Source organism: Haemaphysalis longicornis, unplaced genomic scaffold, assembly GCF_048455015.1.
Source record: "Haemaphysalis longicornis isolate Haplotype H1 unplaced genomic scaffold, Haemaphysalis longicornis Haplotype H1 scaffold_30, whole genome shotgun sequence".
Taxonomy (NCBI): Eukaryota; Metazoa; Arthropoda; class Arachnida; order Ixodida; family Ixodidae; genus Haemaphysalis; species Haemaphysalis longicornis.
Genome location: NW_027526336.1, coordinates 2,794,941 through 2,808,406, shown reverse-complemented (window position 1 = coordinate 2,808,406; position 13,466 = coordinate 2,794,941). Strand labels below are relative to the sequence as shown.

At 49.7% G+C, this 13,466-nt stretch overlaps 1 protein-coding gene across 3 annotated transcripts in view; it reads right to left on the bottom strand.

Moving 5' to 3' along the window:
* LOC144177726 (putative peptidoglycan muropeptide transporter SLC46) overlaps positions 1 to 13,466 on the bottom strand; it is a 138,523-nt gene that overhangs the window by 26,331 nt on the left and 98,726 nt on the right. The gene's annotated exons all lie outside the window — the stretch shown is intronic.

Here is a 13,466-nt window from a genome sequence, read left to right as displayed (position 1 = left end):
TCGAAAGAAGGGACAGCAGCGGCGGGGAGCCGGGGGCGGTGGGTTCGTTGAAAGCATGCTTCTGAAGAGAACGTTGTAACCTTCTGTGCTTCTATATGACAAACTGTTGTTTTTCATGTGCCCTGGATCGTGTGGTAGTGTCAGTTGAATGACGACAGCGACTGAGAGTATCGGACACCGACAGTCCACTACTGGGAAAATTTTGTTGAGAAGCCCGGGAAAACGAGCGTGGAAGATGACCGAACTGTGAGTGCATCAGCGAGCAACAAGTATCGACTCCTCTGCCTTAACGTGAACGACGACTGTCAGGGGCTACAGAAAAAGAGTCGACAGAGTCTTCAGGGTCAAGTAAGTCCACTTGTTGGCGAGGCAGAAAAGTTGCTACCGCTGCCTGCGCAGATTGTCGGCGAACTTGAAGTGCTGATCGAACGTCTGCTTCTTGTTGAGCATCAACTTACAGCATTGAACGCGGCACTTTAGCCTTTACTGATCGACGAAGACACAGAGGAAGAGTTCCCTCATGGCAGGGAGTATAGCGGCAAGATTTTACCCTGCCTGGAGAGATACAGGCTAAAACGCGCCAGCGACAATAACTCAGGTGGTGGCAACTCCGAACATGAGCGGACGACAAACGACAGCAACGGCAGCCTAGATAAAATTCCCAAAATTGGGGCCCCTCACATTTAACGGCAAGCGGAAGAATTGGCAGCCCTTTTGGCAGCAGTTCGAAACCGCGAATCACAAGAATCGGGACATATTGCTATCGGACAAATTCAGTTATGCCGATCATAGACGGAGCAGCCGCAATTGCGGGACTACAGCCCACATCTGAGTGCTACAATGATCTTACAGCAGAGCTTCGGAAACCAAGCAGCGCTCATTCGAGACCACATCGAGAGCCTGGTGAACATAACGACAGTTTCATCGCCACGACCACTGCCCCGTATGTGCGACAACGTCCACGCTCACCTCCGAGGACTGAAAGCGTTCAGTGTCGGATAGGAATCGTACTGGCCATGCTGTACCTCGCCATATTTCGCGCACTCCTTAGCGACCTGAACCTGGACTACATTAGAAAAGTGCCATCGGGGAATGCGGAAGATGCCAGCTCAGAGGGAACATCAAGCAGCAATACCAGCTTCGAGACTTGAAAGAAGCCTGTGCACCTGGGCATGCTGTGCGACCTTCTGGAATTTCTCCGCATTGAGGTATAGACCCTTGAAAAGTCCAGCATCGATCGACCTAACGGAACTGCTAATCCCCCACCTTGCTTTCGTATGCATGAACATGGCAAGGTGGGGCACAGCCATTGGCCAAGTGTCGACAGCCATCAGCTGCAGTGTTGTACAGCACAGTTAAGGGAGTAGAATGTTTTGGGGCCAGTCGAAGAAGCATAACACAAAGGACTGCAATGAAGCAATTGATCTGGCAGAAAAGACACGTTTGTTGGGGCAAGGGAGAAGGTGTTTAGGCGCACGATGCCGCATCATACCACGAGAATGTGCACGTGCAAACTGAGTTGCGGCAAGCTTGATGGCCGACACGCTACCAGCATGTGACCCTGACTACACCCCATCTAAGCGCACACCTTCCCCATCGAATGACGCAGGGAAACAGAAAGGTTCGTACACGCCCGCCAGTCTTCAGACTACACAGAACGGCAGCGTGAGGCCAGCCGTCTTACTGCAAACCGTGACAGCATGGGTGTAGAGCGGCAGGTAGCTGATGATGATGATGAATTTGAGGTTTTGTGGCGCAGAAACCTTTGGTTATAATGCACCAAACACAAGGTAAGAACATATCAGTATGGGTAATCGTTTTGCTCAAGGTATCATAAATATAGAAATAATTAGTTTTAAAACCGTACCGTAAGATAGAAGTAGCAAAACCGGTTTAGAAGGCCAGTGTCTAAAAAATTCCGAAACTTTAGTCAGAGGTACCATTGGTTCATCACTAAGTAAAAGCATTGGGTGTAAAGGTACACAAAAGGTGTACGAAGCTCTGAAAAATCTAATGCGTGCCGCTTCCAGGTATGGACAACTTATTAGGATATGTAATATAGTAACAGGGTTCCCCAGAGTACTCGAAAATGAGTTCATGTTCCTTTCTCACCAGGAAGCCATGTGTCAGCACAGTATGACCTATCCGCATCCGGCACAGAATAACCTCGAAGAAGCGATTTCAGTTTCGACAACTTTTCTATTCAGATACATAGGGTTTGACAAAATGTAATTTATTTCTGATTTGTTTATCCCATTGAGACTGCCAGTACCACTTCATTGACTCCCGTATGGTGTTTCGAAGGTCCTGGGAGGGAAGCTTCAACTCCGTTATTTCAAGATGCTTGGTCTCATATGCTGCTTTATTAACAGTTAAATTTTCTGGGATGCCAATATGGCTTGGTACTAAACAACGCACAGCACTGACCATTGCTAATGTAAGGCATCAAAACCGGTTCTTTAGCTCACCTACAGCGGCATTCTTTGAAGGGACAACGGAGGTTACAACATGTATGGCACTTAATGAATCTGTAAAAATGGCCACTTTTCGTAATCCATTTGCTATTACATATTCAATAGCTGCGGTTCTGCCAAGGATTTCCACAGTGAAAACACTGCTCTCATCAGTAATCCTCTTTGCTACTGTCACCGGTGGATTGGAAATAGCAAAACCTGCGTGACCGGAGGTTTTTGAGCCATCAGTAAAGTACTGGCAATACATACTGGACTTGTCTTTAAGTGTGAGAAATTCGTGGCACAAAATGTGGCGCGGAAACGTTTTTTTGTCGTATTTTGTTGAGGACAGATCACATTCGACTGCCCTGTGATCCCAGGGGGCTACAGCGTCCGAAAAAACTGAGGTTTGACGGGCACACCCTGAAAGAATACCGAAACATGCATTCCTCCAAAAGAAGGGAAAGACCACTTTAGCCTGGTTTTCATACAATTTCTTGTACCTATTCTCAAACAATTCACCGGCACAAGGATGGTCATTTATGAATGCTGTTTTCGCTACATATACTCCCCTTAAATATGCTCGACGGTTCTGCAGGGTCCACTCATGGCACTCAATGTATAGACTGTCGATAGGGGAGGTGCGATATGCACCTGTGGCAAGTCGTCCCAGATTTTGTACTGGGTCGAGTGAGACGAGGACAGACTGGTGGGCTTACCCATACACGATACAGCCATAGTCAAGACGAGACCGAACCACCGAGCCATAAATTCTTAGCATACATGTCAGATCTGCACCCCATGACTTGTGCGACAAAATTTTCAGTATGTTAAATGTTTTCATGCAAGTCATTTTGAGTTTCCGTATATGAGCTCCAAATGTTAATTTCGAGCCAAATGTGACACCTAAGAATTTGTGCTCACTGTGTACTGTAACGGGTACATCCTTAATTTTTATATCACGGTTGGGATGAATACCTCGTTTTCGCGTAAAGCACACACACACATGCACACTTCTCAGGAGAAAAAAGAAAGCGATTTTTATCCGCACATCCTTGTAACCGATTTACCGTAGTTTGGACCTGCCTTTAACAGATCGAGATGTTACACAAGCGAAAAGAGATCTGCAAGTCGTCTACATAGAGGTAGTACATGACTGGCCGCGGAATAACCTTTGCTAGGGAATTTATCTTAATGGCAAAAAGGATTTCACTCAGTACTCTGCCCTGAGGAACTTCGATGTCCTGACAATGTACGGGATAGTGTATTGTGAAGTCTTACATTCTTCGATAGATAAAAAATTTCGCCCTCTGATTTACATTGCTGCTAAATCCTTGAGAATTCTATACCAGCAGGTTGTATCATAAGCCTTGGCCATATCAAAAAATATGTCAAGGCAGAATTGACTACAAACCAAGTCATCTCGTACCGTTGTTTCAAGCCTCACCAGATGGGCAGTCCTAGAACGAAATTGCCGAAACCCGCATTGAAACCTGTCTAGATAACCAAAACTTTCAAGAATTAGAACCAACCTAAACTTCAATCTTCTCAAAAGTCTTGCGCAAACAGCTGGCCAAAGTTATGGGTCGGTAGCTTGATGGACACTCTGGGGGCTTGCCGTGTTTCAGTAATGAAATTCCGATAGCCTTTTTCCATGCTTTAGGCAGCCTACCTGTTTTACAGATTTTGTTAAAAAACTTGAAAATCACTTCCAAACAACCCTCACTTAATTAAGTGCTGCAGAAGGCATAGTGAATAAGGTCGGGCCGATGGAGGTAGCCTTGCACTGAGGTAATGCTCGTTTCAGTTCATACAGAGCGAATTCTTTATTACAATCCTTTATTACATTTTTATCTTGAAGTTTTTAGCATTATTTTTATGTGCAGGAATTATCTTGTATAATTGCTATCACTAGAGACGTCTGCAAAGTGGCCACCTAAAACATGTGTTGTGTTTCCAGCAAGTTGGACGCACCGCCTATAGAGAAAAGTGGCATGCTGAACCATCTGCAGCTGCCATTGATTTTGCGCAAATGGTCCCAGACCTTTTTTTGGGAGTGGTAGTATTTATTGTACTTACGAAGCTTTTCCACGAATTTTTTTTTGGCTACGCCTCATTTTCCGGGCGGCAGCACGGGCTGTTTTAAAGCTCAGGCAGTTCTCTAAAGTGAGATACCGTCTAAATACACCCCAAGACTTGTTCTGCTTTTTCAAGGATTCACGACACGCATCGTTCCACCACGGCTTTGGCTGCTTGGGAATCCGTCCAGATGTCTGAGAGATTGCAACTTCTGCAGCTGTAAGGAGTTCCTCACAGATGTAGGTATTTGCCTCATCAATAGACATGCTGCTGTCAAATCGATCAAATTAAACTAACTCCTTAAATCTTTCCCAATGTGCCCTCTCGAGCTTCCATCGATCCAAGCTAAACGTTCCCGCACTTCCAAGAAACATGAGCCCCCAGCATCACGAAGGCAAAAGAACGGCCAGGGGACTGGCCCTCGAAAGACAATACGGCGACTCGAGTACGACAGTCTTCACCGACGCAGCGGACTACGCGCGTGCAAACACTAAAACAGCGGTCATCGCCACCCCCACTTCTCTTATTACAAGTGTCACCCTTCGTAAGTCCACCATCCTCGAAGCAGAAGAAGTGGCACTTGCACTAGCCATAACGCAGACCCAAGCCACGACCATCATTACGGACTCACAAGCGACGTGTCGAACGTACACGGCTGGAAGAATTTCTATGGTAGCCGCACGAATTATAACCCAGAACCCCCCCAAGAGAACAGTCAAGATTATCTGGACACCTGCTCACTCGTGTCTTTGCGGTAATCAAGCGGCGCACGCTTACGCCCGAGAACTTGCTCGCCGGGCACCGCAAGAGGATGATAAGAGGACGCGTCACTCACTCATCACATACAGCGACATCACCCAACACTACATGCTCACACGACGCACCTCTACATGCTCACACGACGCACCTTCCCGCCGCTGGCCGACCAGCTAACAAAAGAACAACAAGTCACCCTTCGACGGCTTCAAACCAACACATTTCCACACCCCACGCGGCTACACACCATCCACCCCACGTTATACTACCCCCTGTGCAAATACTGCGGCAGCCAAGCTACGCTATACCATATGGTTTGGGCCTGCCACTCAAACCCAGACCTTGATCCAATCCCTGATGCAACTCACGAGCAGTGGGAGAGTGAGCTTGCCAGCTCAGACCTGAGTAAGCAGCTTTGGCTCGCTGAAAGGGCGAAGACGGCAGGCCGCACCAACGGAGTCCTGGAATGAGGACCCCGACCACGATCCCGCTCGACTTCACTGTTAATAAAGTTTATTCCTCCATCGAGGTGAACGGCGTTTTAGGAAAGGAAGAGTTTGCACTTCGCGCAGCAGGGCAGGAAGGTGGTCACTTTCAGGATGTTTCATAGCCGTCCACTCATAATCCATCAAGATGTTCGGCGAACCAACACAAAGATCTACAGCGGAAAAGTTTCCATTGCATGCAGGAAAATGCGTCTTGTCTTCGTTATTGAAAACAACTAAGCTGTTGGTAGTAACACACTGTTCAATTATTCTTTCCCGGCTGTCGATTCTTTCACCTCCCCACAGGTGGTGATGAGCATTGAAGTCTCCCATAATAATTACTGGAGCAGGAAGCTGTTTCACAAGGTCATTCAGTTCCTGTAAGGACACATGATCTGATGGTGGCAAGTAGAGTGAAACAACAGTGGCAAGCTTGTTAATATAAACGTGTGCTGCGACAGCCGCCAGAGTAGTGTTAGGTTGCATCGGCTTGAGAATTGTGCCTGGTGCCACAGCTAAAACCACACTGCGTGAGGCACGGGTGCAGTCTTATCTGTCGTTTCTGAGGAGGCAAAAATTTCATAAGATGCCGTGATGTCTTTTCGTTAGATTTGCCTCCTGCAAAGCTATTATTTTGGGTTCATATTTTTGTGTAATTCCGTAAATATTGTCTGTATTGTGCAATAACCCACGGCAGTTCCACTGGACTATTTGCACCATACATACGGGTGTCGTTTGGGGTGTTCACTTTCGGGGTCAAGGAGGTGCGGAAGAAAGCATGCTCCCCGAGCCACTAGGGTACGCCTCCATCTCCGCCCCTACCTTTTCCGCACTGCCTTCAGTTCAGTGAATACCAGTAGAGAGTCCAGGTGGTTGCCCCAACCCTTTGGCTTGTGTCGGGCGTCGAAGGTGTCCCCAGGCAATTGCCGCCCAGGAGCAGCACCTGTAGCGGTGTTACTTCCTGAGGGCGCCCTTCTCTGAGGTGCGTCGACTGTCACGCGAGGAGAGGAGGTCGATGGTGTAGCAGGGGCAGAGCCTGCACAGTCTTTTGGTGGCTTGCCACACCACTCATTTTAGGGGCCGGGAGCTTGGCTGCCGGCCTGATTCGTTTAGGGGGCTGCGGCTCTGTGCAGGTCCCCTGAGTGGACTGCGCAAGTGCCTGGAATATAGGCAGCCCCACCCCCTGACGGGATACCAAAAGGATTCTTTCTGAGCGGAGGCCGGGCATCGTTTAGTCTCCCGGAAGAATACATTCTTTTTTACCTTAAGGGCTAGCAGGTCTTTCTCCTGTCTGGAGCGTGGGGCACTTCCGGGAGTATGCGGGTTGTTCACCGCTACAATTCACACATTTCAGATTATCTTACAGGCGCCATTTCCGTGTTCGGTGCTACCACACAGTGAACACGTCGGTTTTCCACGGCATGACTGCTGTGTGTGCCCATGCCTCGCACCAGAAACAGCGCCCGGAGTTTGGTGCATACGGCCTGGCACGTAGATTCAAGTAGCCAAGGCGTATATTCCCAGGTAAAGTGGTGGAGTTGAAGGTTCGATTCAAGTGTTTCGTAGCAATTTCCTCATCTCTCCTGCGGATCTTTATTCTTCGCACCGCAATAACATTCGCCCGTTCTTTAAAGCCCTCCGGAATCTCATCTTCAGACACATCAATCAAGTCTTCTTCCGACACTACCCCAAACCTAGTGTTTATAAGGTGGTAGTTAAGGTGGGCAGTTACGTGGACCTTATGTGTTGCTAGTTCTTTCATTGACAGCAGGGCATCTTCTTAAAACATCATTGCACTTCCACAAGGAGATCCCCGGTTGGCAGCTTTTAAATATGATAGTCTTTCTTCGGCTACTTAAACCCAGAAATTTTGGTGTCTGTTTGTTGGTCTGTCTGTCTGTCTGTCTGTCTGTCTGTTAGTGTCTGTCCGTCTGTCTCTCTGTGATTCGATTTAGCCACCCGGCAAAGTGAAACAAAATCTGCGCAATAGTCTTATATACTCACAGCCAAATCTAAACGTCCAAGTCCGGTGTCAACGTTCGTACTTGTCAACATTGTTGAACAGGAACAAGACATTACGCAAACATAAGGCAGCACGTCAATACATAAGTGATATGTGCAGGGTTCCTTTATTTAAAACAATTAATGGATGCTTGGTTTTTTCGATGACGTTTTTGTGTCTATTAACGCCATCTGAACAAAATAACTAAGAAGGACGTTTATCCATTACCTCGGATCGACGACGCACTCTACTGCCTGCGTGGCACCACATATTTCTCGTCGATTGATCTGCGCTCGGGATACTGGCAGATAGCTGTAGACGAGATGGATCGTGTAAACACGGCTTTTATTACACCCGACGGCCTATACCAGTTCAAAATCATGTCGCTCTGGTAGTGCAATGCCCCAGCCACCTTTGAGCGGATGATGGACTCATTACTCCTTGGCTTCAAGTGGTCCACGTGTTTATGTTACCTGGATGATGTGATAATAGTTTCTCCCACCTTTGAAACAAATCGTCATTGCCTTTCTGACATCCTAAGCGTCTTCCGCAAGGCTGAAGTCCGCGAAATGTCATTTCGCCAGCCGTCAAATTACGACCCTTGGGCACCTCGTCAGCGCTGCTGGTGTACAGCCAGATCAAGACAAAATCCATGCCGTCACGAACTTTCCTGTCCCAGTCTCGTGAAAAGACGTCCGTAATTTTGTGGGACTCTGGCCTTACTTCCGGCGGTTCATAAAGGATTTGGCAACCATAGCCCGTCCTCTCACGAATCTACTCAAGACCAACGCGACATTAGCTTTGGGCCCCGACAAAGCCGCCGCTTCTCGACGCTCGTTTCCCGCCTCACGACTGCGACCATCCTTGCTTACTTTGACCCGTCGGCCGCGACTGGAGTTCGACCTAATGCAAGTGGCTACGACATAGGCGCCATTTTGGCTCAACGGAGACGGTCATGACCGAATAATCGCTTACGCCAGTCGTCTTCTGTCTCCGTCTGAACGCCAGCACTGAATTACAGAGCGTGAGTGTTTTGCCCTTGTGTGGGCTGTGGGTAAATTCTGCCCTTACCGATGCGGTATAGGCCATTTAACGTTGTGACTGATCACCACGCTCCATGTCGGCTTTCGTCCCTAAATGATCTAATCGGGCGCCTGGGTCGATTGGCACTGCGCCTCCAAGAGAACACGTTCACGGTCGCCTACAAGTCAGGGCGGCTCCACAGAGGCGCGGAATGCTTGTCTCGCCATCCGGGTCGATCCACCGACGAATACCGACGAAGACTCCGGCACCTTCCTGCTTGCAATTTTAAAGACGATAGTCTTTCTTGGGCTACTTAAACCCCGAAATTTTGGTCTGTCTGTATGTCTGTATGTCTGTCCGTCTGTCTGTCTGTGACCCGATTCAGCCACCCGGCCAAAGCAAAACAATGCCTGCGCAATAGTCTTATATAGTCACAGCTAAATCTACCCGTCTATGTCCGGTGGAATGTTCATAATTGTCAACATTGTTGAAGAAGAACAAGACATTACGCAAATATGAGACAACAAATCAATACAGAAGTGATATTTGCAGTGTTCCGTTATAAAAAAATCAAACATGCTTGAATTTGCGAAATTAAATACTTCATCAACTGCAGAAAAAGAATTCACTCCGCCATCGCCTGCTGTCGCCCGCGCCACTATAGCTTCTGGGGCCATTTTAAGAAATCAACCGGCAACAGTTACGCAAGGTTCCACTAGATAGTTTCCACGTTCTGCTTGCAACGCACGTGGAGTAGGGGAACGCGGTTCTATAAACGCTGAAGTAGGGCGCCTCGATTAACGCGCGTCTTCGCCGTACGGCAGCGTTCGCATCGAGTCACCCGGTTTGGAGCAGTGGAACGCGGGAAATTTAAAATGATTTAAGCAAACCTTTGGCGTCTTTACCTTGGGAGGAGCGCGACGCAAGAGGAACAACATGAGAGGTGAGCGGGAAAGCGAAGGGAGGCATTTACTTCGCAAAAGCCGATAAAGACTATCGTCTTTTGACGGCATTTGCAACGAAAGGAGCAGATACGCGGCCAATTTTTTGACTTCCTCCACATAGTCGCCGAACAACGCACCGACACCTCATTACGCTGGATAATTGACCGTCTCCAGGCCACTCACGTCACCCTAGCCACGGAGCGTTCGTTCTTCACAACGGTGTGCTATACCGTCGAAACATCCGACCAGACCGGCCTCACTTGCTTCTCGTTGTTCCTGAACACCTGAGGCTCGACGTCCTTCATTAGCTTCACGACGAGCCTACGGCTGGTCACTTAGGAGTGGCTCGCACTTACGACCGGGTCCGTCGCCGGTTTTTGGCCCGGCCTTTGTCGCACCGTTCGCCGCTACGTTCGTTCGTGAGACCTGTGCCAACGCCGGAAAGCACCCCCGGTCCTACCACCCGCCGGTCAGCTTCAACCACTGGACATACCACTAGAGCCATTTGACCGCGTTGGCTTAGACCTTCTTGGCCCCGTCCCTTTGTCAACATCGGGAAATCGCTAGATTGCAGTCGCTACAACGCGACTCGCTATGCCATCACACGAGCGCTCCCGACTGCGTGCGCTGCGGACGTTGCCGACACTCGTGTACGACGTGATCCTGCATAACGGTGCACCCCGACAGCTGCTTACAGATCGTGGCCGCTCCTTCCTCTCTGGCGTCGTCGACGATCATCTGCGATCCAGTTCTGTACAACACAAAATGCAATGACCACCGCCTACCATCCACAAACCAATGGACGTACCGAAAGACTAAACAGGACTCTCACCGATATGTTATCAGTGTATGTATCGCCCGATGACCGCGACTGGGGCGCTTCGCTGCCTTACGCGACATCCGCGTACAAGCCTTCGCGACACGATACTGCGGGTTACTCACCGTTTTACCTTTTATTCGGCCGAGAACCCAGTTTGCCTATGGATATTCTGTTTACCGAGTCAACTGCAGCTTCCACTGAGTAAGCCCGCGCTATCATAGCAAAAGCTGATGTTGCCAGCCAAGTCGCTCGTGAAAGGCGTTTTGCACCGCAGGCTGTCCAAAAGGCCCGATACGATCACCAGCACCGACCCGCCCACTCTTCTCCTGGTTCTCCCGTCTTGGTGCGGTACCCTTCACGGCGTGTCGGTCTCTCCGAGAAGCTCCTCTCTCGACACGCTGGCCCCCCTCGCGCATCGTTCGCCAAGTTACTGACCAGACATACGAAGTTGTCCCTGTTTGGGCCCAAGCTTCACATGTGCACCTGCCGGCTGACATCGCCCATGTTGTACGCCTAAAACTCTACCGCTATCGGGGCCCTACTACAACCGCTCTTCCTCATCGAAGCTTGCACCGAGGCGGTGCTTTCACTGCCGGAGGGGTCATGTAACACAGCCTTTCGGAGAACACATCGCAGCCGACGAGGACAAGAAACCTTGGAGCGCGCGCGGTGATCGCTCGTAAACGACGACGAAGAGAACGGTCGGTGCTCGGTTGCGCCCGCCGTTTGCTGCGACACTACCTCTCATCGTTTTACCATTTGGAAATACCGTCACACGGTGACTCTGCGTCGCCTTGTAACGATTTTCTACTTCTACTGCAGAAAACCGCCGCCTGCTGTTGCCCACGCTCCTGGCGGCATTTGAAAAATCACACGGTAACAGCAACAAAAAGTTTCACTAAATAGGTTCCACGTTCTGCTTAGAACTCACGTGGAGTAGGGCAACGTTGTTCTATAAATGTTCAAGTAGGACGCCTCGATTCACGCGCGTCTCCGCCGTACTGCAGCGCTGGCACGGAGGAACCTGTCCTGTAGCAGCAGAACGCGGTAAATTTCAGTAGACTTGGTCGAACCTTTAGTGTGTTTACCTTGGGAGGAGCGCAACGGAAGAGGAACAGCATGAGAGGTGAGCGGGAAAGCAAAGGGAGTCATTCACTTGGCAAATGTCGACAAAGTATTTCGTCCTTTGTCGACATTTCCAACGAAAGGAGCAGACACGCGGCCAATTTTTTGGCTTCTCGGATGATTGTGCAGAAACATGGAAGCAGTCGGAAGAGCGTAATATTGCTTTCTGCTCTGGAAAACTCGGAATTGCCATAGACCCGACTAACATTGATTGAGCTCACAGAATAGACGCCTTCCAACTAAACAAAGACCGCCGCATAGTTGTTAGGTTTTCCAGGTTTAAAGGGGTCCTGAAATGCCTTCCGCCGATGCATGGATGTACATGTAACCAAATAAAGCAATGTATTAGCAATCTCCTCCTGCAAGAATTTTGTTAAAGCGATGAGTATTAGCTGAGAAATCGTAAATCAAAAACCGCGAATTATCGTCGCGCCGTATTTCCTCCTCCTTTCAACTGTTTCTTCGCTGTTGGCCTCCCCTCCCATGATGCTCCGCTCCTCAGCGGTGACGTACTTCCGCTATTGCGCTCCCACAGACTGCCGTCTGCTACGGGCCAGCTCTTTCGGCTTTTTCATCTCTGTAGACACCATGGACACAGGCTGGAAAAGCGAACGAATGACCTGGCCGCATGTGTGCGGCCTGGCCTTGCCCTTTCGCGGTGTACGTAGCTGCAGTTGGTCTCGGCGGCGAACTCGCAGCCGCGTGGGGAGAATCGTGCGCTCGTTCCCTTTGGTGCACCGCGCACTGTTTATCCAAAAAGCGCGGTCTCAGATGTGGCCCCGCTGGTGCCGGGTGTTATTTTGCGGTGGTTGTAATTCCTACTACCGGCGGCATGTGAAAAAAGACATTTTCAACCGACACAGAACCCGTGCACAAAACGCGCCGGATCGGATCGCTTTATCATCGGCGATGAACGTGAAGGCGAAGAGCAAACCAACGCTGCACTCGATCAGCGAGAACCCGTGTTCTGACAAGCTGCACCCATGTGTTGCATTCAACACTGACGGGAAAGCGTTTGTTTGCACTTGTTTGGATAGTCGTAAAATGTCCAAACACTCCAGCACTCCGCTAGCAGATCAGCCGGCGAGACATTTCGGAAAACATTTGACAGATGGCGCCGTATGCATTAGTGTGTCGCTACGCAAAACTGATGAGACGCTCTACTAAAACTCCCATCGCGGTGTCACGTAGCGGGACGCAAAAATTTAGCGTTTAGCGTATGCAAAGGCCACAAACGCTGTACTAAAACTCTATTAGCAGCAAAATAGCGTGCGTATGTGAAACCGCTTGCGTTTACAAAGCTGCACGCCGAGCGCGTACGTTTCAAACCTAGTGACATCGTTTAAATACACTGGCAAGCACAGTGTAACGTAGTCAGATATCAACCGTATGCTCAGGCGACAAGCAAGAGCTTGTTTTATGTGGGGCGGAGATTGCGCATAAAGGCCCGTTCGCATTTGCGACGAAAGCGAGTGAGAGCGGCAGGAATTCCGTCGCTTTGTCGCGCGACGATCGTTTTTGTCGAATGGTCGGGACAAATTTTGGTTGCGCGACAGAATTCCCGTCGCTTTCGCTCGCTTTCGTCGCAAGCGGGAATGGAAAGTTCTGCCGCTGCCGTCTGCTACGCAGCTCGGAGGTAACCGCGCGATCTGCTCGGGCCGGATGAACGCGCACACTCCCGCATGGCAGCGCCCCAAGCGGCAGACGGCCGCGTACATCGCTCCCGGCGCCCGCCTGGAGCCCGCCCTAGGCACACTAGCCAGTATATTTCAGGCACTA